At 41.0% G+C, this 25,701-nt stretch overlaps 3 non-coding genes across 3 annotated transcripts; 1 reads left to right on the forward strand and 2 right to left on the reverse strand.

Annotated features, from left to right (window-relative positions):
* The first annotated feature begins 640 nt into the window (after positions 1-640).
* TRNAA-AGC (transfer RNA alanine (anticodon AGC)) lies at positions 641-712 on the forward strand. Its single transcript has one exon. It is a non-coding gene; the product is annotated as a tRNA-Ala (tRNA).
* Positions 713-2,042: 1,330 nt separating this feature from the next.
* Positions 2,043-2,124, reverse strand: TRNAS-GCU (transfer RNA serine (anticodon GCU)). Its single transcript has one exon. It is a non-coding gene; the product is annotated as a tRNA-Ser (tRNA).
* Positions 2,125-19,438: 17,314 nt separating this feature from the next.
* TRNAK-UUU (transfer RNA lysine (anticodon UUU)) lies at positions 19,439-19,511 on the reverse strand. Its single transcript has one exon. It is a non-coding gene; the product is annotated as a tRNA-Lys (tRNA).
* Between the last annotated feature and the right edge of the window lie 6,190 nt (positions 19,512-25,701).

Below are 25,701 nucleotides of genomic sequence, written 5' to 3' on the forward strand. Positions count from 1 at the left end.
GGCGTTTGCAAGAGCGTGACTGTACTTGTCGCTCTTCGTTTCGGTCTAATTGAGCCGTTGCTGTAGATCCGATCCTGACCTCATAAGGTTTCCAAGGAGTGAACTGTAAGCCTTTCCGTTAGCAGCCATACGTACTAACGAAGGCGTACCAGGGCTCCTGTTTCGGTCAAGTACTTTGAATTAGTTAACTTCTAGTCTTCTTTCCCCACCTGGATCTTCATTCTTTCGCAGCACTCATGGAACTCATCTTTCTATTCCCCTGTACTATCTTTTGTGCCTTTCTGTAAGCTTCATAGGCAGAGAACGACTTTTCAAGAAGACAATCAAAAGGCTTAACAGAACGTTCAATCCCGAGACTCTCCCTCGTGGTGGACTGAACTGACAAGACTTTTAGGCAGTTGGCTAAAAGCAGTCCTTGAAGAAGCCAAAAGCTGTTGGCCGATCTCAGAGTCATTTGGTTGGAATGCTTTTTTTTTTTTTTTTTTTTCATTTTCCTGTCATAGCTGTGAGGCCTGATGCAATTCAGGAACACAAGAATTGAACATAATGGACTTTGACTTGCAAAAACTGACCTTTTAATATGCCTATAGACCAGGCTAGAAGTCAGTATTATGAACTGTTCTCATAATTTTCTTGTAATGGGGGTATAGCTCAGTGGTAGAGCACGTGCTTAGCATGCACGAGGCCCTGGGTTCAATTCCCAGTACCTCCAAGTGTTATTTCCCTTTCTCACTGACTGGCATTTGACTCTGGTCAGATTTGTTTCAGACTTCTCCCATTTTTCTCTTTGTGAATATCTTTTCTTGTGTTTTTCCTACTCACAGAAAGGATAAATTGCTTGATAGTTACTCTCTTGGACCATAGTTCTGGACACTCTTTGGGCTTCCCAACCTAACTGCTTAAGAACAATGATGTAAGGAGGAACTGGAATAAAAGAAGGTGCTCACTCAGGACCTGCTGATGGTGAAGCAACAAGATCCCACCGTGTCACAGACCGCCTGTTCTCCTTTACTACAATTTCTCATTATTATTAAGAAGTTGGGAAGAAAAAGACAGATGGAAAGTAGGGGGAAGTGACTGTTGGACAAGTTCCTTTTGAGTCTTCTTTTTTCCCTCACCTGTGCCTGTGTCAATGAACAGATAGCAGTTTCAGGAGGAAGGTTTCCATCTGCTTTTCTTTTTCCCATTCCTTCTACACTTCCACACCTACCCATATAATCTTGGTCAGCAAACAAACAACAACCTGTTGCATCAAGTGGATTTCAACTCATAGTGACCCTACAGGACAGAGTAGAACTGCCCCATAGGGTTTCCAAGGAGTGCCTGGTGGATTTGAACTGCCAGCCTTTTGGTTAGCAGCTACAGCTCTTAACCACTATGCCACCAGCTCTTCCTGGTCAGCAAAATGTCCGTCCAATCACCAGTCATGGAGATCTGTGATCCCAACCACAGAGATCTGTGATTCCCAACTCTTTGTTAACCGTGAAGTGTTTGGGTGCTATCCAGAGGAAAGGGATTTCTCAGGAAACCTTAAGTCTTCCAGCATCCACAGTTGAAAAATTATTTCCAGAGGTGGAAAGAGCTTCTAAGCTCTCTTAAAACCACAAAAGTCTTGAGCAAAAACAGCTGCATGCTCCTATTGGAAAAACACCCATAGTCCATTTTCCTTAGGAGGAAGGGAACTTTCTGACTTCCTGCCTTGTAGAGAGAACAGAGGGGACATAGGCAACCCTGGTAGTCTCAAAGTACTTCTTTGGCCATCCATATTTTGTGCATCCTAAAGACCTAGTTCCAAACCTTCTTTCACCTTCTCTTCTAGTTCTTCCACACCCAAACCCACTTCCCTTCTCTTATCTTCCCCTTCATATTCTTCATCCCATTATGTGTCACCTTCACCTTTCCTCTCCCTGTCCCCTTTTATCCTGTCTCCAGTGCATCCTACTAGTAAAATTTTAACCTTTGGGTTAGCAGCCAAGCTCTTAACCACTGTGCAACCTAGGGCTCCAAATCTTACTCCCACGACAAGTGGGGAAAAGAAGAACCGACGAGGGTGGGATTCGAACCCACGCATGCAATGCACAGTGGATTAGCAGTCCATCGCCTTAACCACTCGGCCACCTCGTCAGGGATAAAGGGAAAGAGAATCAAAGAGAAGGACACTTAGGCACTCAGTTTTGCCCTGAAATAATTTAGACATCTACATATCTGGAAGTAGCCCAGTGGAGAGCGTCACTAGGGGGCTTTGTGGATTAGTTGATTAAAAAAAAAAAAAAAAAACTCTCTGCAGGGCCCTTTCAAGCACCCCCCCCCCCATCTGTCTTTCTCTTTAATAATAGTACAAAATGGGAGCTTAATCTGCACGATTTTGTTTTGGGTGATTGAAGAGATTTTGTTAGCATTTGGTTCTTCTTTTCTTCCCTTTTTTGTCATACTCCTTCTACCGTCACAGTCACTTTAAGGGATATAGAAGCTCATAGCATAGAAATGAAAGAGCATTGAAGGAAGTCCATTGAGTTGTCTTTTTCCTGTCTATGTGTGCAGAAATTGAATGGAAAATATTAGGAGAAGTGAATCTGTATTCTCTCAAGATTGGTTTTAAACAGTGTTGAAGCGAAGAAAAAGTGTAGATGTACAGAGGATGGAAGCCAGGGCCACATACATGCAAAGCGTGTGCTCTACCTGAGATTCATGCTCCTTGAGCATTGGGGTAGTGTTGGTCAGTGTTAAGAGGCATCAGCAGCTGCTTTAGGCAGGAGGTGCTCAGGAACCAGTGGAGGATACTGATTCTTTACAGGGCTTGAAAGTCAAGGCAGAGGATTGGAAATGTGTTGGATAAATAGCCACAAGAGGTTTCCATGGTGGCTTTTTTACAACCTCGAGTTGTTAAAAGTCTCTGTCTTCTATTATGGGTGTCAAAGAATCAAGTCCCCATTTTCAGCCCTTGATTTCCTCAATAGTTGACTTAACCTGAGGCACAAAGCTAAAAAAATTAATATTTTGGCCATGTAAAAGCCTTCACTATATTTGCTGTTTGCTCGATCAGAATATATGTGTCAGATTTGTTGTAGGAAAGCAATGGCAAAAGAACACCCGAAAGTGATGTACTCTGCATTTCATTGTAAGGGTCTTTTCTACTCGAGATATCAGGTAACTCAAGGGCCCTACAAGCAGTCCAGAAAAGAATTCATAAGACATGAACAAAACAGCAGCTTCAGGATTTAGAAAAGGTGAATTATAAGAGTAAGATAGAAGGTAAATAGACAGGATTTAAAGAACAAAAGTGAATGAAGCATTTATTCATGAAAAAAAAATTAAGTCATTCTCAAACAGAAGTAGGTACAGAAAAGGGAGTTCTGAAAAATTGTGAGTGGAGGGGCATGGGGGAAAGCCTGGAAGAGGGAGAAGATAAACTCATATGAGATTCAACATATCTTGGAACACACCTGTAAGAATGTTACATAGTGAACTCGGGTAGTGCTCTGGTCTCTGGTCTTGGATTTACGAGTGATCAGTAAACACCTGCATGTAAAAAAAAAAAAAAAAAACACCTGCATGTAGAGGGTGAATAAAGACTGAAAAAATGTACTTTGAGATTTGGGGGTTAGAAATTCATTTGTGATACTTGTGGAAAATAAATCAGCTTGCCTCAAGACTGGTCTAGAACCCTGAGATTTATCATGGTGAAAACTCAATTCTCTGAACTACATAAGAAGATATTTAAAAAACAAAAATCATTTCCTGGTACCAGATTTCTAGTGCCTGTTAGCCTTTTCTCATCATAGTTTGCACAAATATGAGCCTTTGCGAATACTTATAAAAATAACACTGAGTCTTTTTCAAAATTGGCAGAACATGGTTTGTCTGTCAGACTTGTTCTTTCAGTGGGCTCAGGGGATTTGTACAATAAGAACAAGGAACAGTGTGTGGTAGGTTTCACTTAAAGAGAAAACTAGAGTGTCACACACAAAACTGATGGGAATGTGTATATGTTTACCTGTGTGTCTGTGTATGTGTGTGTAAATACTGGGTGGTGTCTTGGCTGTTTGATGCTGTAAAAGCAGTATGTGTAATGTCAAGCAACCCTCATTACAGTATCATTCAGAATAGTTTCACTGTCCTAAAAATGTCTGTGCTCCACTATTCATCCCTCCAAACCACTCTGAATTGCTGGCAGCCACTGATCTTTTCACTGTCTAAAATTTTGTCTTTTCTAGAATGTCATGTATTTGGAATAATACAATATGTAGCATATCAGACTAACTTCTTTCACTTAGCAATATGCATTTAAGATTACTCTGTTACTTTTCATAGCTTGAAAGCTCACTTATTTTTGTTCGTGAATAATACTCCATTATATGGGTGTGCCACAGCTTGTTTATTCATCTATTTAAGGACATCTTGATTGTTTCCAAATTTCTAGCAGTTATCAGTAAAGCTGCTATAAACATTTGTGGGCAGGTTTTTGGTGGACATAAACTTTTATTTCCCTGGTAAATACCTAGATGCACAACGGCTGAATCATATATTTGCATATGCCTATGTGTCTGTATGGGCTCTACTTTGCCCCTGATGGACTTGTTCTAATTTTCTTCAACTTCATCTTGAACTTCCATAGGAGCAATTGATGGCCTGTTCCACAGTCGTCCCCTGGCCTTGTTCTGACGAATGACATTGAGCTTTACCGTCATCTCTTTCCACAGATATAGTTGATTTGATTCATGTGTATTGCGTATGGTGAGGTCCACATGTATAGTTGCCGTTTATGTTGTTGAAAAGAGGTATTTGCACTGAAGAATTAATTGGTCTTTCAAAATTTTATCACGCAATCTCCGGGACCGTTACTATTACCATATTTTCCAACAACCAATCCTTCTTTGTTTCCAACTTTCACATTCCAATCACCAGTAATTATTAATGTGTCTTGACTGCTAGTTTGATCAATTTCAGACTCAAAAATTGGTAAAAATCCTCAATTTCTTCACCTTTGGCATTAGTGGTTTGTCCATAAATTTGAATGACAGTTGTATTAACTGGTCTACCTTGTAGGCATGTGGATATTATCCTATCACTGACAGCATTGTACTTAAGGATAGACCTTGAAATGTTCTTTTTGGTGACGAATGCAACCGCATACCCTCTTCAAATTGTCATTCCCAACATAGTAGGCTATGTCATTGTCCGTATCAAAATGTCCAATACTGTCCATTTCAGCTCACTAATGCCTAAGATATTGATCTTGATGCATTCCATTTCAATTTTGACATCTTCCAATTTTCCTAAATCCCTGCCTCCTATATTCCACATTCCAATTATTAATGAACATTCGTACATGTTTCTTCTCGTTTTGAGTTGTGCCACATCAGCAAATGAAGGTCCTAGGAGATTGACTCCATTCACATCATTAAGGTCGACTGTACTTTGAAGAGGCAGTTTATCCCCAGTCATATTTTTTGTGCCTTCCAACATGAGAGGCTCATCTTTCACCACTATATCAGACAATGTTCTGCTGCTAGTCATAGGTTTTCGCTGGCAAATTTTTTCAGAAGTAGACTGCCAAGTCCTTCTTCCTAGTCTGTATCAGTCTGGAAGCTCAGGTGAAATCTGTCTCCCAAGGGTGACTCTGCTGGTATTTGAAATACCAGTGGCAAAGTTTCCAGTGTCACAGCAACATACAATACTACGGCATGGCAAACTGACAGACATATGATGGACCATCTCAAGAATAGATTTGACACATTGAACATGAATGGTCGAAGAGTAGACAAGTTCTAGAATGACATCAAGGGCATCACACATGAAGAAAGCAAGGGGTCATTAAAAAAGAGAGGAAAGAAAGAAAAGACCAAAATGGATGTCAGAAGATACTCTGAAACTTGCCCCTGAACACAGAGTAGGTAAAGTGAAAGGAAGAAATAATGAAATAAAAGAGCTGAACAAAGGATTTCAAAGGGTGGCTCAAGAAGCCAAAGTAAAGTATTATAATGAAATGTGCAAAGACCTGGCATTAGAAAACCAAAACCGAAGAACACACTCGGCATTTCTCAAGCTGAAAGAATTGAAGAAAAATTCCAGGCTTAAGTTTCAATATTGAAGAATTCTACAGGGAAAATAAATGGTGCAGGAAGCATCAAAAGAAGATGGAAAGAATACACAAGGTCATTGTACCAAAAAGAATTGGTCAACATTCAACCATTTCTGGAGGTAGCATATGATCAAGAACCTACGCTACTGAAGGAAGAGATCCAAGCTGTACTGCAGGCATTGGCGAAAAACAAGATTCCAGGAATTGACAGAATTCCAATTGAGATGTTTCAAGCAGATGCAGTGCTGGAGGTGCTCACTCATCTATGCCAAGAAATTTGGAAGACAGCTACCAGGCCAACCAGCTGGAAGAGATCCAAATTTGTGCCCATTCCAAAGAAAAGTGATCCAGCAGAATGCAGAAATTATTAAAGAATGTCATAATACAACATACAAGTAAAATTTTGCTGAAGATCATTCAAAAGAAGTTGCAGCTGTACATCAACAGGGAACGGCCAGAAGTTCAAGAAGAATTCAGAAGAGGATGTGGAAGGGGGGATGTCATTGCTTATGTCAGATGGATCTTGGCTGAAAATAGAGAATACAAGATGTTTACCTGTGCTTCACTGACTGTGCAAAGGCATTCAACTATGTGAATCATAACAAATTATGGATAACATTGTGAGGAATGGGAATTCAAGAACACTTAATTATGCTCATAAGGAACCTCTACATAGACCAAGAGGCATTCATTTGAACAGAACAGGGGGATAATGCGTGGTTTAAAGTAAAGAAATGTGTGTCAGTGTTGCATCCTTTCACTATACTAATTCAAACCATATGCTAAGCAAATAATCCAAGAAACCAGACTACATGGAGAAGAAGGAGGTACCAGGGTGGGAGGAAGACTCATTAACAACCTGTGATATGCAGATGACACAACTTTCCTTGCTGAAAATGAAGAGGACATGAAGCACTTACTGGTGAAGACCAAAGATCACAGCCTTCAGTATGGATTACACCTCAACATAAAGAAAACAAAAATCCTCACGATCGGATCAATAAGCAACATCATGATAAATGGAGAAAAGATTAAAGCTGTCAAGGATTTCATTTTACTTGGACCCACAACCAACACCCATGGAAGCAGCAGTCAAGAAATCAAACAATGCATTACACTGGGCAAATTTTCTGCAAAAGACCTCTTTAAAGTGTTAAAAAGCAAAGATTTCACCTTGAGGACTAAGGTGCACCTGACCCAAGCCATGGTGTTTTCAATTGCCTCATATGCATGTGAAAGGTGGACAATGAATAAGGAAGACTGAAGAAGAATTCATACCTTTGAATTATGGTGTTGGTGAAGAATGTTGGATATACATACCATGGACTGCCAGAAGAACAAAGAAATTTGTCTTGGAAGAAGTACAGGCAGAATTCTCCTTAGAAGCAAGGATGGGGAGACCTCATCTCACATACTTTGGACCTGTTATCAGGATGGACCAGTCCCTGGAGAAGGACATCATGCTTGGTAAAGTAGAGGGTCAGTGAAAAAGAGGAAGACCCTTAACAAAATGGATTCACACAGTGGCTACAACAATGGGTTCAAGCATAACAATGCTAGTGAGAATGGTACAGGACCGGTCAGTGTTTTATTTTGTTGTACATAGGGTCACTATGAGTCAGAACTGACTCCACAGCATCTGACAACAACATGTTTATGTTCGTCTACATTTAGCTTTGTAAGAAACTGCTAGGCTATCTTCCAAAGTAGCTGTACTATTTTGCATTTTCCCGGTAATGAATGAAAGTTCCTGTAGCTCCACATCCTTGCCAGCATGTGGTGTTGTCAGTATTAGGATTTTAGCCATTCAAATAGCTGTGTAGACACCCTGGTGGGGTAGTAGTTAGGAGCCTGGCTGCTAACCAAGATGCTGGCAGTTCAAACCACCAGGTGCTCCTTGGAAACCCTATGGAGCCTTTTTCTGCCCTCTAGGATCACTGTGAGTCGGCACTGACTCAACAGCAGCTAACAAGAACAGCAACAGTAGGTATGTAATGGTATCGCATCATTGTTTTAATTTGTAATGCCCTAGTGGTATGTGGGAGTCCCTGGGTGGTGGAAATGGTTAAATTTTTAGCTACTAACTGAATGATTGATTAATTGGTGGTTTGGAGCCACACAGAGTTGCCTCAGAAGAAAGGCCTGGAGATCTACTTCCAATAAAAGCCATGTGAAGCACATTCTACTCATGGGGGAATTGGTTTTTTTTTTTTTTTTTTTTTAAGACATATGCCACCTGTATATCTTCTTTGCTGGGGTATCTCTTCAGATATTTTACCCACTTTCTAATTGGGTTGCTTGTGTTTTTATTGTTGAGTTTTAGGAGTTCTTTGTATATCTTGGAAACCCTGGTGGTGTAGTGGTTAAGCGCTACTGCTGCTAATCAAAGGGCTGGCAGTTCAAATCCACCAGGTGCTCCTTGGAAACTCTATGGTGCAGTTCTACTCCGTCCTTTGGGGTCGCTATGAGACGGAATTGACTCGACGGCACTGGGTTTGGGCTTGGGCTTGGGCTTGGCTTGTATATCTTGGATCCACCACAATGACCAGGTACCAACGAATTGATTATGACTCATGGCAACCCCATGTGTAGCAGAGTACGGCTTGGACTCAATTCCTTCCTCAGATATGACTTTTGCCTCGTGTATTTTGATGCTCTGTTGTTAGGTGCATACACATTCAGGATTGTTATGTCTTCTTGGAGAATTGACCCTTTAATCATTATGTAACCCCTTCTTTATTTTTGATAATTTTCCTTGCTCTGAAATCTGACTTGCCTGACGTTAGTATAGCAGCTCCAGCTTTCTTTTGATTAGTGTTAGTATGGTATCTTTCTCCATCTTTTTACTTTTAATCTACCCATGTTTTTATGTTTAAAGTGGATTTCTTGTAAACAACATGTAGTTTTTAATCCACTTGGATAGTCTGTCTTTTAAATGTTATTGTAATAGTTAATGTTATGTGTCAACTTGGCTAGGATGTGATTCTCAGTAGCTTGGCATGTGCTCTTCTATAATTTAGTTACCTTCCATTTTGTGATCTGATGTGAGCAACCAGTCGGTTGAAAGAGGAATTTCCTTGCAGTGTAGCCTGTCTCCAGTACATAAAGGGATGTTCTGGCAAAATTCACTCTCTCTAGACTCTTTACTCTTCTCAGCACCTGACCTCCAGTCTTTGGGCCTATGCCTGCAGAAGTCTCTAGGCTGCTGCTTGACTAGCAGATTTTGGATTTGACAGCCCCTACAACCCTATGAGGTGTCAGAGATTTTCAACCTGCTACCAGACCCATGGATTTGTGACTTGCCAGTCCCCACTATTACAGGAGCCATTTCCTTTAGGTGAATTTCGTTGTATATATTTGTCATGGATTGAAATATGTCCCCACAAAAGTGTGTGTATCAACTTGGTTAGGCCATGATTCCCAGTATTGTGTGGTTGTCCTCCATTTTGTGATTGTAATTTTATGTTAAGACCATTAGGGTGGGATTGTAACACCACCGTTACTCAGGTCACCTCCCTGATCCAGTATAAAGGGAGTTTCCCTGGGATGAGATAAAAGGAAAGAGAAGCAAGCAGAGAGTTGGGGACCTCATACCACCAAGAAAGCAGCACAGGGAGCAGAGCGCGTCCTTTGGACCCGGGGTCCCTGTGCCTGAGAACCTCCTTGACCAAGGGGAGATTGAGGACAAAGACCTTCCTCCAGAGGTGACAGAGATAGGGAAAGACTTCCCCTGGGGCCGATGCCCTGAATTTGGACTTGTAACCTACTAGACAGTGAGAAAATAAATTTCTCTTTGTTAAAGCCATCCGCTTGTGGTATTTCTGTTGTGGCAGCACTAGATGGCTGAGACAATATTTATATGCATTTTTCTCTGGTTTTCCTCCTCTGGAAAACCCAGACTAAGATACATATATTTAAATCATTTGCATTTAAAGTGATAGCAATACTGTTTAATTAATATCTACCATATTAGCAACTGCTTTCTATTCATTGCCCTGGTTATTTGCTTCTTTGTCTGTTTCTTTTGCCTTCTCTAGTTTAATTGGGCATTTGGGCAATTTGCATGACTGGATTTTTTTGCCTTTCTTAGCTGCTCCTTGAAAACCCTATGGGACAGTTATACTCTGTCCAGTTTGGAATCAAAATGATGGCAAGGGGTTTGGTTTGGTTTTATTTATTGTTGTTTTAAACAAATTGTTACCTGTTGTCAGTTAAAAGTAAGAAGAATAAGAGATGAAAAATGTCACTTACCACTTTGTAGAAGACCTCAGGAATGTGTAAGTGAAGCAGAGGATGATAAAAATATGTATATATACAACCTGACTGGAGTTGAAAAAAATCAGTAAAAATTGTAGTGAGAGATGATACAGATGTTAATGTAACTTTTCTCACATAGTTCCCTGTTGGATAGATGTAGAGTAAAACTGTGAGAGCTGGACTTGATGGGACTGCCTTGTTTTTCTTGGTCTTGAAAGTTTTCTGCCTTTGACAGGGTACAGTGTCACCACTTTTCTCTCTTTTTAGTGGAAAATATTTGAGTTTTTCTTCTATGACAGGTTTCTGCCTTACACTGGTTCTGGTTTTTGCAGGTTTTACTGTATTATCCTCAGTTCTGTTAGAATCCCAAAGCCTTGGGTTGCAATTGTCCTGTAATAAAGTGAATCATAGTAATTCTAGAAAACTACACATGACTGCCAAACCCAGGATTGAGCCAGGGATCTCCAGATCATCGGTCTATCCTCTCCCAACTAAGCTATTTCAGCTGCCTGAAAGTACCTGTTTTAGCCATTCTTTCAAAATTGTACTTAACTTTCATTTGCAATGCCCTTGTGTTTTTGAATACCTAATCTTAATGTATCCAATATAATCTGCTCTCTAATCCAAAATTATATGGGCTCCTTTGCCACCCATGTCTGAAAATAACATTCAGTTTTTTGAGAGGGGATGAGTTCATAGAGGATGAGGAAGACAAAAAGGGGAGGAATATGTAAAACAGAAAGAAGCTTTTCTGCTTGTCCCCCTCTGGATATTCCAGGCTCTAAACACTGCTCAGAAAACCAAGTGAATTTCAAATGAAAGGACAGAGCCTATTCTTTCTCTCTTCTTTCAGTCCTTCTTTTCCTGTCATGCTCCTCAATGACGCTGGAAAAGGGAAGAGAGGATTATTGAGCACAATATCATGGGAGCAAGCTTTTTGCTTCTGATGGAGAAATCTTGAATAAGCCATTCTGTTTTCTCCATTTCCTTCTTTGTTCCTTGTCTTCCTTGTGCTGACACAGCTGCCCTGGGTGGCGAGGAGACACAGGCTGTAGAAAATGGGAAACAATTCAAGGCAATCCATCACGTAATGTGTTTATCTCCACATGAGTATGCAAAAAAGCTGTTTTAAAAAGGAGGAAAGTACAAAAGTGTTGGGAATTGGTTTCAAACCTTCTCAAGATTAGGATACACTCTCATCGGGCCATGCCTCTCTCACTACAAAGACATCATGAAGATCCTCCTTAAAATATCACCTATGTTTATAAGGGGTCTTCACAGATTCGATAGTTGGCCAGAGAGAAAAACCCACTGTTTCAAATCTCACTATTTCTTAAGCCTTTAAATTGTGTTCTCTTAACTGCTATACCAGGAAATACTTAAGGAGATCATAGACCAAATAACACTGTTTCTGCTGCTAGGACATTTCATTCCATCAGCCTGCTCTGAAGTCCCCTTCTTAATAAACTGCCTGGTGACATTTTTCACAACGACAAGGAAAGGTCTATGATGGAACTTCTGTATTTTCAACTTTTCTGCTCTTTCTCCACCTTTTCTTTTTTTCTCTTCTTACAAAGTTTTTCAAGCCCTCTTCTCTTGAAGAAGGAGCCTTGGTGGCACAGAGGCTAAGAGCTTGGGTGCTAACCAAAAGGTCTGCAATTCAAATCCAAATCCACCAATAGCTCCTTGGAACCCCTATGGGGCAGTTTTACCCTGTTCTATAGGGTCGCTATGAGTTTGGTTTTTTTCTCTTTAAGAAGAAGGGATTGCTGCAGTTGTTGTTAGGTGCCATCAAGTGGCTTCCAACTTATAGCGACCCTATGTACAACAAAAAAGAAATACTGTCCAGTCCTGTGCTGTCCTCACAGTCGTTATTATGCAGCTACTGCATCAATCCACCTCAGTGAGAGCCTTTCTCTTTTTTGGTGAACCTCCAACTTGCTTGCTGATAATGAAGGGAACTTAAAGTACCTGGGATCCAGGTAGTCTGTAGTCAGCAGAAATCAAACCTGTGCAGGACAGCCCAGTGCATTTCTAGTCCATCCCCTGAACCTCTAGGACACAACTACAGTTGACTTTCTTAAAGCCTTTTTTCCCACCAGGAACTGGACCTGTGCCCCTTGCAGCCACTTCCAAAGCTGGTCTGGTGGGCTGCAACCACTGGGCGTTATTAATTATAAGGAAAGTGCAAAGTAAAAACACATTGAAATAATACCCCCTTCACCAAAATGGATTAAGATAAAAGAACTGAAAATATCAAGTGTTGCTGATGATATGGAACAACTGAAAATTTCATACATTGCTGATGACACTGTCAACTGGCACATCCATACTTGTACATTATTTAGAAATATTGCCTAGAACAAAACATATTTATAACCTATAACCCTGAAACTCCACAGCTGCGTTTAGACCCAAGAAAAATGAATGCTTATTGCCCTTGAAAGATATGTACAAAAATGTTCATAGCAGCATTAGTTTTATATGACGGCATAGTGGATAAGTGCTGTGACTGTTAACCAAGAGGTCGGCAGTTCTAATCTGCCAGGCGCTCCTTGGAAACTCTATGGGGCAGTTCTACTCCGTCCTATAGGGTCGCTATGAGTTAGAATCAACTCGATGGCAGTGGGTTTGGTTGTTTTTTTTTTTGTTGTTGTTGTTTTTTTTTGGTATGTACATCAACAGCAAAACAAATGAAAAAATTGTGGTGTACAGTATTAGTACAGTGAAATATGACAGCAATAAAAAAGAACTACTGCTATTAGACACAAGATGGATGTATCTAATAAAAATTACATTGAATGATTCTATACTCAGATGAACACATGTTGTATGATTCCATTTATAGTTTTTCAAAACAGGAAAATGGTGGTAGAGGTCTGAAGATTGGAATTGATTGGGATAGATACAAGGAGCTTCTGAGAGCTGAACATTTCTTTACCTTGGTCTGGATGTTGGTTATATGAGATACACATGTAGTAACTCAACAAGCTGAATAATTAAGTTATATGCATTTTACTCTTTGTGAGCTAAGCCTCAAACAAAAAGAAGACAGATTTTCTTGGCTATCTTCTCACTTTCAGTACATCCTGTCTCTTCATTAATGCTGCTCATATTGTGGTCTGCAGATAGGTGCTTTCTAAGAACTGTGTTTCATGGTCTGTGAGCATTAGACTCTTTTGTATCAATTAGACTGTGACAGGATATTGGACGCCTCCTATTAAATAAAGTAGAAACAATTTCAGGAATTGGGTGAGTGGAATGTGGTGCTGGCCACTTAATGGTCAAGCAGTAGAACGTGTTGCCCCTTACGATATTGTAAGATTGGTTAGATGCCTATAATCCAAGAGAATACACAAATCTGAGGAAGTATTATTTACTTTTGTAATTTGTCATTTTAAAATGATATTAATCTTAATCAAGCCTACTTTGTATATTTACAATTTACCATTATAATAATAATAAGTTGTCTTTCGGTTGATTCTGATGAATGGTGACTCCACCTGTACAAGAGTACAATTGTGCTTCATAGGATTTTCAATGGCTGATTTTTTTTCAGATGTAGAGAGCCCAACATTTCTTCCCAGGGCTTCTGGGTGGATTCTAACATTCAACTTTTTGGTTATCAGCCCAATGTGTTAACCATTTGCACCACCCAGGGGCTCTGTTAGCTAAACAGAGAAGTCAAATTTATTTGTAACCCTAATTTACGTGTGTGAAACAGGTTAAGGAGGCTAGAGAAGCCAGAAGACAAGTAGTGTAGTGTATGTGCCAGAGTGCTGTGGTCTGAAAACAGGCCGAGGCATGACAGAAAATAAAGAAAAAAAAAAATTTTTTTTTTTCTTTGGAGAACAGAAAATAAAGAAGAAACACTCTGTTGGGTGATAGCTTGTCTTTTAGAATTGGCCTCTCTGGAAGGAATGAGAAATTTGCAGCAGCTGAAGACCATCTGCAAAGTGAATTTTAATAAAAGCCCTCCATGTGTCCTCACAGGTTCTCAAACCAGTTTCCAATGAGCAAAGAGTCGAGGCTTTCTGCCTTAACATTTCGGTGAGACCATCGATTCGGATGTAAATTTTTAAAGTATTTCCTGCAAAAATATTTTAGATTCTTTTACAATTTCTTTCTCCCCAGTGTGAGGTTCAAGCCTTCTCAATTCGAAGAAAAAAATTCATCTTCCTTCCATTTCTCCCTGCTCTGCAGTTGACCTGAATGAGCCTGGGCCTATGCTGGGAAGATATTACACTGGGTGTACAGGGGAGGGAAGAAATTATCAAGTGACATGGAAAATGAAGATACCAACTACATGTGAATCTCAATACAGAGATTAAAATGGGCATGCATGGGACTAGAAGTCTGCTGAAGTATTGTGAAAACTTCATTCTGGAGTGCACAGCTGAACGAGAGAGGCAAGAGGTGGGGTAGGGTGAAAGGAAGGAAGAGAAGGAGAAAAAGGAGAGAGAGGAAGAGGGCAAGGAAAAGAGAAGCAGGCTTGTCCCAGAAGAGAAATCTGTTCATTTTGCCCAAGACTTCCTTGCCTTTGAGAGTGATTCACTGCACTTTCCTTCCTGGGATAGACAGGCTGAGCACTGTGGAGGGCTCATGTGAGGCTGAAATTTCTTTTTCATTTTGAGTTTTTATTTATTTATTTTTTATTGTACTTTAGATGAAGGCTTACAGAACAAACTAGTTTATCATTAAACAGTTAGTACGCATATTGTTTTATGACATTGGCTAATGACCCCACGACATGTCAACATTCTTCCTTCTCGCCCTTGGTTTCCCTATTACCTTCCTATCGCCTCCTGCCTTCTAGTCCTTGTCCTTGGGCTGGTGTGCCCATTCGGTCTAGTTTTGTCTTATGGGCATATCTAATCTTTGGCTGAACCTCAGGAGTGACTTCATTACTGAGCTAAAAGGGTGTCCAGGGGCCATAATCTTGGGGTTTCTCCAGGTGAGGATGAATTTTTGTTTGCAATTCAGACATCGTTGGTATTGGTGGCTTCAGTGGTAGCTGCAGGGATTTCCCAATTTCCACCCATGGAGTGGTAGGACTGGTATTGAGAGTAGAAGAAGTACAGGCAGGCAGCTTTTAGATTAAGCACCACTGTGACTGGGGAAGTTCACTAGGTTTTGCTTAAATGCAAATAATAATAATTTTTAAAAAGTTCCCATTTCTTTGCTCTGCATATTTATACCTCTTAAAAGAAGCCTATTAAAACCCAGCTGTCTTGGTTATCTATTGCTGCTGTAACAGAAATACCACAAGTGGATGGCTTTAACAAAGAGAAATGAATTTTCTCACAGTCTAATAGGCTACAAGTCCAGATGTAGGACATCAGCTACAGAGAAACTCTTTCTCTGTCTTTCGGCTCTAGGGGAAGGAACTTGTCATCAATATTTTCTTTGTCTGGGAGTTTCTCAGTGCAGGAACCTCAGGTCCAAAGTATGCACTCTGCCCCCAGCTCTGCTTTCTTGGTGGTATGAAGTCCCCCATCTCTGCTCTTTTCTCTCTTTTATATCTCAGAAGAAATTGTCTTAAAGCACAATGTAATCTTGCAGATTTCATCAATACAACTGCCGCTAATCCCATCCCATTAGCATCATGCTGATAGGATTTACAACACTTAGAAAAACCACACCAGGTGACAAGATGGTGGACAATAAATTGATACACATATTTTTGGGGGACACAATTCAATTCATGACACCAACTTTTTTCTAAAGAAATTCTATGTGGCCCCTCTACTCTTTACATCCTGCTTTTAGCTTAGAAAGAGGGAGCTGTGACCACAAAAAGTCAGAGACTCTGTACAATTGGTAATAACTACATAAGCATCAATTTTTAGCATAGGTGCAGAGGCTATGTAGTTTAGTCCTTCCCAAGTCAACTAGGTAACCTCAAAATTGGCTTAGGCATGGCCTGTGACAGACAGATAGAAGGTGCATAGTTACAGCTTTTGGAGAGAAGAGAAAAGGGGGCGATGCATTATAAAAGACCTCCAGGTCACTTGGCCTCTCACCTCTTCTGCTGCAACTGATCCCCAATTCCTGCAGAGAAAGGAGACTTCTCCTTGACTCCAAGCCTTCCTCTGCAAGGTCTCTGTACAAGATTTTCTCCTAGTTTAGGTCAAAAAACAAAAAGTCTTTTAGTTCATATTCTGGATTGTATGATCAAATCCAAATGGATATATATATTGAAGTTGTCAAGGATTTCATTTTACTTGGATCCACAATCAACACCCATGGAAGCAGCAGTCAAGAAATCAAAAGATCCATCGCATTGGGCAAATTGGCTGCAAGAGATCTCTTTAAAGTGCTGAAAAGCAAAGATGTCACCTTGAAGACTAAGGTGAGGCTGGCCCAAGCCATGGCGATTTCAATCGCATTATATGCATGTGAAAGCTGGACAATGAATAAAGAAGACCGAAGAAGAATTGACCCCTTTGAATTGTGGTGTTGGCAAAGAATATTGCATGTACCATGGACTGCCAAAAGAACAAACAAATCTGTCTTGGCTTTAAGTATGTCATTCCTTTGCCTTCTTGCCTACATGGTTTCTGCTGAGTAAAAATCAGAGCTTATTCTTACTGACTCTCATTTGTAGGTGACTTTTCGTATATCCCTAGCTGCTCTTAAAATTCTCTGTTTACCTTTGGCTTTGGCAAGGTTGATTATGTCTCAGCGACTTCCTTTTAGGATCTACCTTGTGTGGGGTTCAATGAGCACCTTGGATGGATATCTTCTCATCTTTCACAATATCAGGGAAGTTTACTGCCAACAGATCTTCAACAATTCTCTCTGTATTTTCTGTTACCCACCTCTGTTCTGGTACTCAGATCACTTGTAGGTTATTTCTCTTGATAGAGTCCCACATAATTCTAAGGATTTCTTCTTATAATTCTTTTATCTGATTTTACCTCAAATATGTCAGTGTCAAGTGCTTTGTCTTCCAATCTCAATAATTCTGACATCCGTTTCCTCAGTTCTGCTCCTTTGACTTTCTACTGAATTGTGTAATTCTGAAATTTTATTGTTAATCCTTTGAATTTCTGTTTGCTGTCTCTCTGTGAACTCTTGCAGCCTATTAAATTTGTCATTATGCACTTCTCTAATCTTCTTAAGTTCCTCTAATGCTCTGTCTGTGCCTTCCTTGTCTTGTTCTGCATTTTGCCTGATCTCCTTCCTGATCTCTTGAGAAGTTCTCTATATTAATCTTTTTTATTCTGCCTTTGATAATTCCAGGAATTTCCCTTCCTCTGGAAGATTTCTTGATTCTTTATTTTGGGAGCTTTGCTAAAGCTGTCATGGTCTGCCTTTTTATGTGATTTGATATTCACTGTTGTCTCTGAGCCATCAATAAAGTTATTGTATTTATTTATTTTATGTTTACTTACTGTGTCCTAGCTTCTTGGTTTATTTCATTTTGATATGTGCCCAAATAAGTTGCTCAGGTGAACTGGTTTGATTATTGATGCCTTTGAAGCTCTAATGTCCTATCACCAGTTGGTTGGAGCTGTTACTAGGTATATGAGTCCAGGAGTCAATTCACTTGTATGGATTCAGCTCAGGCATCCAGGTAGTCGGTCACCAAGTGTGTGGAGCACGCTCTCACCTACAGTCTTAGATGAGCAGGTATGAATGGTGTAGGCACAAGTATCTGTTTGCAGTAGGGAGCGATGCCCTGAGCAGGGCAGGGGACTGATAACAACCCCTGAGTGCCTGTGAGGAAAATGTGTCCCTGGTTCCCAGAGTGCCTGGGTGGGTGTGTTTTGCAGCCAGACTATGGGCTCACAATGCTGTTGGCTGTAAGACTGAGAGACACCACTTGGCCTTAGATCCCTGTCAAGGGTGGCTAGGTCGCATAGGTGAAGCCACCAGTCCTCAGGCCCGTGATGTGGTTAGGTGAGGACTGTGCTTAATAGGCAGAGCAATGTCAGAAGTCACGAACCTGACTCTTCACCATATAGCTGAAACAGTTGACATTAGTCTTCAGGTATATACCCTGTTAAACTGTGCTAATGAGGGCCTACACTGTTGAAATGGTCCCACACAGGTCCATGCAGGTTTGAAAGTCCATGGACCACTTATGCCTGTGCTTAGGCAGAGGAACTGTTTCTGCCCTGAGTTCCCAGTTTACAGGAGCTGGCAGATTATTTTTCCCCCTTATTTGTTAATTTGTTCCTTCTCCCAGGCTGGGAGGATGGCTCAGGGCTCAAGGCATGTCCTACTTCCGGCCCAGGGAAAGCAGCTATCACTGAATCCTGCTTAGGACCCAGTGCAGGGTGGGGAGGGATCAGTTAAATGGGAGAGAGTTTTTTCCAAACGGGTGTTTTTTTGGCCCCTGGGTTAGATTAGATGCAATTCTTATCTTTTGCTAAGAGCATCACTTTTCACTGATTCTGTAAGCATGAGTGAACTCTCCATCAATCAGTCTCTTCCAATGTGGAAAACATGTCCTGAACACCTCTGCTTGCCTCACCAAGCTTGTGCCAGCAGATCTGGCCTGAGGGGTGCTGGTTCCCACCAGGTCAGGTCTGGCAACTCCTCACTGCTTCTGAACAATCTCTCCCTCCCCCTGCCACTTGGTCCAATTCCTCAACTTTTCCTTCGATATTCAGGGCTCGTAGATTGTCATATATAATTTACTCACTTGTTTTTTTAGGTCTTTGTTATAAGAGGGACCACAAGAAGCATATGACTATTCTACCATCTTGGCCCTGGCTCTGAAGTTTGTTTTTAGAAACTTTCATCTCATTTGGAAGAATGGGGCTGCCTCAACTTTTTCTGACCCCTTGTGGGCAGTGTAGAACTCCTCCAAAGTGTTTTCTAGGCTTTTACCATTCAGAAGCAGATTACCAGGCCTGTCTTCTGAGGAACCTCTTGGTGCGTTCAGACCCCCAACCTTTTGGCTATTAATTAAGCACTTAACCCTTTGTCCTTTCTCTGTTCTCCCTGCTCTATTCCGACTCTTGTTGAGCAAAGAGCAGGAAGAGATGAGTCAAGAAGCCTATAGTAAATGTCTGGAAGTGTTCCTCTAAGGGGCAGCGGAATGTCAATAGGCTTCTAAGGGAAATAACTAGGGTAAAAAGAGAATAACGCCTGAACAGGGACTTGAACCCTGGACCCTCAGATTAAAAGTCTGATGCTCTACCAACTGAGCTACCCAGGCCTCTACATTTAACTTTCCTTGAGTACCTAATGGAGGTTTTATATAGGTCAGTTGGTTTTATGTTTCATGTCCTGGTTCCCAAAAAAAAAAAAAAAAAAAAAATTATAGCTTCTTTGAAATTCTCCTGCCTGTCAAGGAGTTTCTGTTCCAAAAAGATGTCATAGCACTAGGAGAATTTCCCTTCCTTCTGTCTTGTCTTCTGTCTCTTTAGGCTTTCGAAAACAGACTTGGTCACCTAGACAAAGCACTACCGGCTTTCAGAACACATTGCTACACCCAGAGGGTTTCATTCCCACCTGCATCTATTTTTCTTAAAGCAACACTCATGCTACTCTTTTATGCATTCCTTTACATTGTCTTATACATTTTTCTTGCATCATTGGGAGGCAGAGGAGAAAAGAGATAAAAGAGAGGAAAACTGAAGACCAAAGAGAATGTTCCATAATGGTGGGGCAAGCAAAGATGCATGGGTTTAGTCTTCTGCACCTCTTTGCTTGCTTTTCTTCTTGATGCCCTTCGTTACCATCTGTGAGCCACTTCTTTTCATTTTATTTCTCCTCCTCATTCTCTTTGGTCTCCTTTTTCTCTTCCTCCTTCAGGTCTTCATGTCATGAATACTATTTGCTATTCAGATCCAAGTGAAAATGATAATTTTCTTGACGAATTAGTGTACTTTACTACATCCAGAATATGACCTAAGATAGTTTTGAGTTTTGACCCAAACCTGGAGAAAATACTGTACAAGGGATCTGGGAACAAATGGGGAAGTTTTGGAGTGAAGGAAATTTAACCTCTCTAGGGAGGAAAGACAGTGCAGGGAATGGGAAAGACTATTGTTACTTCTTAAAAATAACTTGGCACTTCCAAGAAACAGACTATGAGAAAATTGAGAGAATTTGTGATTACTTAACTTCACGAATTTGTGGATTTCTCCTCTCTCCTATCCTACCAATATACAAGGCAGGGTTGGGGATGGGTCACACAAAATCATCTTGAAATGTTTTGTGGATCAATCCACAGGGAAACTAGGGAAAGACTTTTAAGCAAAATACCTTGGGGTTAGTTAGCATTTCAATGAGACAAGCATCCCTCCAAGCTATTTTGTCTGCTTTTTCTACATTTGATGTAGACTGGAAGACACCAACCTGCACCTCACACATAGGGACCACTCTCCCAGGGAGATTTGGGACACACTACCTCATCCCACCTCTGTCTCAGGTGATTCTTTTACTTGTGGGTAAAGGATAAAGTATTTTAAAAGCTGTGTTTTAAAAATCTTTGTTATAAATGGATTGTAATAGAATATTTTCCTGGTATTAGGGCAGACATTTCTGACAAAGGGAGCTCTTGTTTGAGCTTCCAGACTTTTCTCCCTGGAGCAACACCATATTATATTTGAGAAAAAAAATCTGAACATAGCAGCTTCTTGCGATCTGTATCCTTTTATGGCAGAGTTCAGTTCTTGGCTTATAATTCTCCACCCAAATGCATCATCATTATAAGTGACCTAGATGAGAGAGCCCTGGAAATTATCTCACAATCTTGGTTTACTAATTCTAAATTGTTTTCATAGTCTTCAGATGATATTTGACTCCTTTTTTGAATGTTGTAAAAATTGCCTTCAATTGTAAGTTATAAAATTGAAAACAGAAAACTATGTTCCCTTATCAACACTTTAAGTTATTTGCTTGTACCATATCCTCACAGTATTGGCTGCATGGTCTAATGGATAACGTTTCTGATTCCAGATCTAGAAGACTGAGGGTTCAAGTCCCTCCATGTTTGTTTATTTCTTATTGCACAACGAGTAGAAGATTCTTGAATTGGCTCCCAGTGACTACTAATTCCTGAGGTGTTTTTGGAAGGGAGAATTGATATAGGTGAAGTTTCTTCTGTCACATATCAATAATTAACATTAAAGAGGCTTTGGAAATCTCAAATGGGCTGAGCCTCTTTATTGTTAATTTAACAACAATGCATTCCTGCATCCCTCCATATTGGGAACTTAGGAGTGTATATTTGGAATCCAGGTTGCTCTAGCCACAAGATCAACCCCTGAGTTCAGCCACCCCAAAACTATCCTAATTGTGCTTCGCAACATTCAGAGCCATATTAACCCCTGCTCTCTAGGGCCGATATGATTTGGAATTGACTCGAAGGCAACGGGTTTGGTTTGTTTTTTTTTGGAGGGGGGGAGGGCTATCATTCTACCCACACACAAATGGTTGCATATCTTTGTGGCTGACATCTGTCTAATGGTCTCTTCAAAAGGGACATTTGCTTCTCTTTACTCCTCTCACATTCAAATGCTCTGATGAGCTGCCTTCCAGGTCAGCTGAGAGGCAAGTGCTATTAGAAAAATGGAGTCCTCCCAAGTTAAAAGGGGACTTCATGTGATTCCTGTGAAATGGAGAAGATCCTTATTGGGACAGAAATTGGCAAAGAAGAGATACAAGTCATCTCACTTGGAGGTTGCTCCTTCTTCGGTCTACTAAGAAATTCCAAGAAGATAATGATAATCAGTGTGAACTCCAGAGTCCACGATCACTCTAGAGGCAAAGCTCATCGCTTGGTTTTCAATGAATACCTTTAAGGAGCTCCAAATCTTCAAACTACAATGCACTGTCTTCAGGACTCACCCTACCTTTGTGCAGATACTCACTTCTCTACAGCCACGTGCTTTACACAAATGTCCAGATGAGAGACCTTTGTAACATTCTAGTCTCAAGAATCACCATGCTTACCAAACACTAAAGTGAATATGCACCTTAAATTAGTAAGTATCCTGAATAAATGATTTCCCAGATCAAACTCCTTCTCTCCACTTTCCAATCCTATCCAATGCCCTTAAAGAAAAAGAAAACAACAACAAGTAATGTCCACTCCTCCTTTCCCAAAGTGAAGGGACTTAGCATCTCCACAATCCAGAGACTTGGGGATGTTCTTAAAAATTTCCACATTTAAATTCCATCATCAACCTTTACCGCTCAACTCTGTGCCATCCTCCTCATTCCTTAAGTCCCTATTTTACTCATCTATTTGACAGTAGTTTTTTTTTTTTTTTTTGACAGTAGGACAGAGAATAAGGTTGCTGTGCACATTGAATGAATAACTCTCAAATGATACTGCAAATCTGACTTTCCACATTTGAAGTCTTGCTCTTCAGAGTCCCATTGAGAAAAGCAAGCATGTCAGTAGTAAAATGCACTGTAAATATTCCCAGAGCTGCTCTAGGAGAAAGGTGGGCTCAGTAGCCATTTGTGTATGAGTGAGAAAGAATTATGGGAAAACTTAAAGCATCTACACCAGAACAGGGTCATGAATCCTAGATCCTCAGACTAGAGGCCTGGTGCACTGAGCTCTCCAGGAGTTTGATGGGTTCGGTAAGAGTCTATTCAAACCAAAAAGGCTTGGTCACTGCTTGACTTTTCTTTTTCATTCAGTATTAAGCCCAAACACGCTAAAGCCAAGTTGCTGCAAATAAAAGATATTCTAGCCCAAAGTCGTTTGGGGATTCTATTTTTAAGCTTCACGTTGCTTTGCTAGCACGTGGAATCCGCACAACCGGGCCTGCCTCTGGCTTTTTCCAAAGACTCCAATCTCAGCAACTGCTATTCCAGAAACACGGAAGCACGGGAGCGCATTCCAAAATGCTCGGCGATTTCACCTGGAGGTCGCAAAATTTTGGGCAAAACTAGTCCTATCTTTTTGTGAGACATACGCTTTGAAAGCACTTATTTTAGCCTCTCTCTTCCCGAAGGCCTGCAGAAAGCATGGGAGCTTGATCACTTTCTGCCTCCGTGACGGGCCATATCCTATCCGTTTTTAGAGACTCATCTTCAAACGTTATTCCCCTTCTCTCTGCCATCTACCCCTCTGCTGCTGCTTCTCCCCTCCGCTCAGTATCCTCCTTTCCCCCGTCATAAATTCCCCCACTCTCTCCTATTCACTTCCTTCCTCACGCCTACTGTTCCTCGCAATCCAATTCCCAGAGAGGTGTCTTTCTGATAAAGTAGTAACATAATCTATAGATTTTGGACACCCTTCCCTCCAGCCAAGAAGACTTGGATTTTCTCTATATCTGGATTAACAGTCGTACCACATCAGGAACTTACTAACTTCCCCAGTCGTAGGGAAATTTTATAAGGAGCGAATTTGTTTTGAAGGTTGTGCCCATCCAATAAAGTGCTTCTCTTGTGCTTCCTCATTAAGGAAATAATTAGGTCTAAATGATACGCTTTAATTGCAGGAGCATCCGTCCATCTTTCTTCTCTCTCAATATCAGAGCTACAACCTTGCGGAGGCAAAACCACGTTTCCAAACCCAGGTGTGGGACGCAGCCCTTTGCAAGAAGCATGACTGCACTAGTCGCCCTTCGCTGTTGTCTAATAAACACGTTGCCATGGAGCCGATCCTACCCCATGATGAGCGGCTGGTGGGTTCGAACTGCTAACCTTTTTGGTTAGCAGTTATAGCTCCTAACCACCGCGCCATCAGGGCTCCTGTTTCAGTCAAATGCTGTGAGTTAATTAACCTTTAGCCTAATTTCGGAAACCCTGGTGGCCTACTTGTTAAGAGCTATTTCTGCTAACCAAAAGGTAGGCAGTTTGAATCCACCAGGGGCTCCTTGGAAACCCTGTGGGGCAGTTCTACTCTGTCGTATAAGGTCGCTTTAGTCGGTATGGGCTCGATGGAAATGGTTTTTTTGTTGTTGTTGGTAGTTTTATCTCTGCACCTGGATCCTCATTCCTTCCGAGCACTCACCCAACACATCTTTGTATTCCCCTGAACTATCTTTTGTGACTTTCTGCAAGCTTCATAGGCACAAACTTTTCAAGAAGACAATCAGAAGACTATTCAGAATGTTCAATCCTGTGACTCTCTCACATGGTGGACTGGAGCTGACTGACACTCTGGCATTTGACTGAAAGACCCCTTGAAGAAGCCAATAACTGCTGGAAGATCTTAGAGTCTTTTGGTCCGGAATGAGTTTCCTTCCCCCTACCCTCACCCTCACCCCTTCTCCTGGCATAGCTACGAGGTAGGGTCCAATCCAGGAACATGAGAATTGAACATAATGAATTTTGACTTGTGAAAACTCAACGTTTTAAAATGCCTGCAGATCATGCTGGAAGTCAGTATCAAGAGTAGTCTCATTATGTCTGGCTCGCAGTGGGGTATAACTCAGTGGTAAGATGTGTGCCTAGCATGCGCAAGGCCCTGAGTTCAGTCCCCAGCCATCTCCATATATGTTTTCTTTCCTCAGCGACTCACAGCTGAATATTGGTAATTCTTATGAAGCCAACACCCTTAATCCACTTTCCTTAGGAGGAAGGGTACTATCTTACTTCCTGCATTGTGGAGAGAGCAAAGTAGATATAGGCAACCCTGGCCGGCTCAAACTACCTCCTCACCATCCAAATTCTACACATCCTAAGGACTTAGTTGCAAACCTTCTTTCATCTTCTTTTCTTGTTCTTCCACACCCACACCCACCTCCTGCCTCCTATCTTCCCCTTCATTTTCTTCATCACAGAATGTGTTACCTTCATTTTCACTTTCCCAGCCCCCCTTTATCCTGTCTCCAGTGCTTCCTCCTAGAGAAAATTTCCCAACAGCTCAGTTTACTCCAGTTCCCTCTGCACCACTTCTGAGGCTAGCCGTTCTCAAACATGGCTGAAAAATGGGAATATCTGTGGAGACTTTTCAGTGATATAGATCCCACTCTTTCCCTGTCTAGTGATTCTCAGTCCATTCAGAATCTACAGAGGTGGAGTCAGGAATATATATATTCACAAAGTTCTCAGGCAGTTGCCTAAGTTTGGGAACCTCGACTTCCCACCTCTAAGCACTCATGTCAGCTACTTCCCAGCACCAACTAAGCCCCAGTTGCTTGTTCATGGGAGTTTAGGATAGAGGAGATGACTAGTGCTGGGGAGGAGCCAAAGAGTTGACATATGTAATGTATTCCAATATTCAGGAAAATATAAACCTCTCACGGGGGAAAAATATCAAAATGAAAACTAAAAGCAAGAGAAGACACAATGATTAAGGATTACCTCCTAAAACTCTTATGTGGGTTGACTGACACTACAAATTTTGTCAAGAAGCTGAAGTTTTTATTCTTTTATCCTCTGTGATGGCTGAGGTTTGAATGCCTGTCCAGGAGCACAAGTGGGCTCTTACAAAA

This window comes from Elephas maximus, chromosome 1 (genome assembly GCF_024166365.1).
Source record: "Elephas maximus indicus isolate mEleMax1 chromosome 1, mEleMax1 primary haplotype, whole genome shotgun sequence".
NCBI lineage: Eukaryota > Metazoa > Chordata > Mammalia > Proboscidea > Elephantidae > Elephas > Elephas maximus.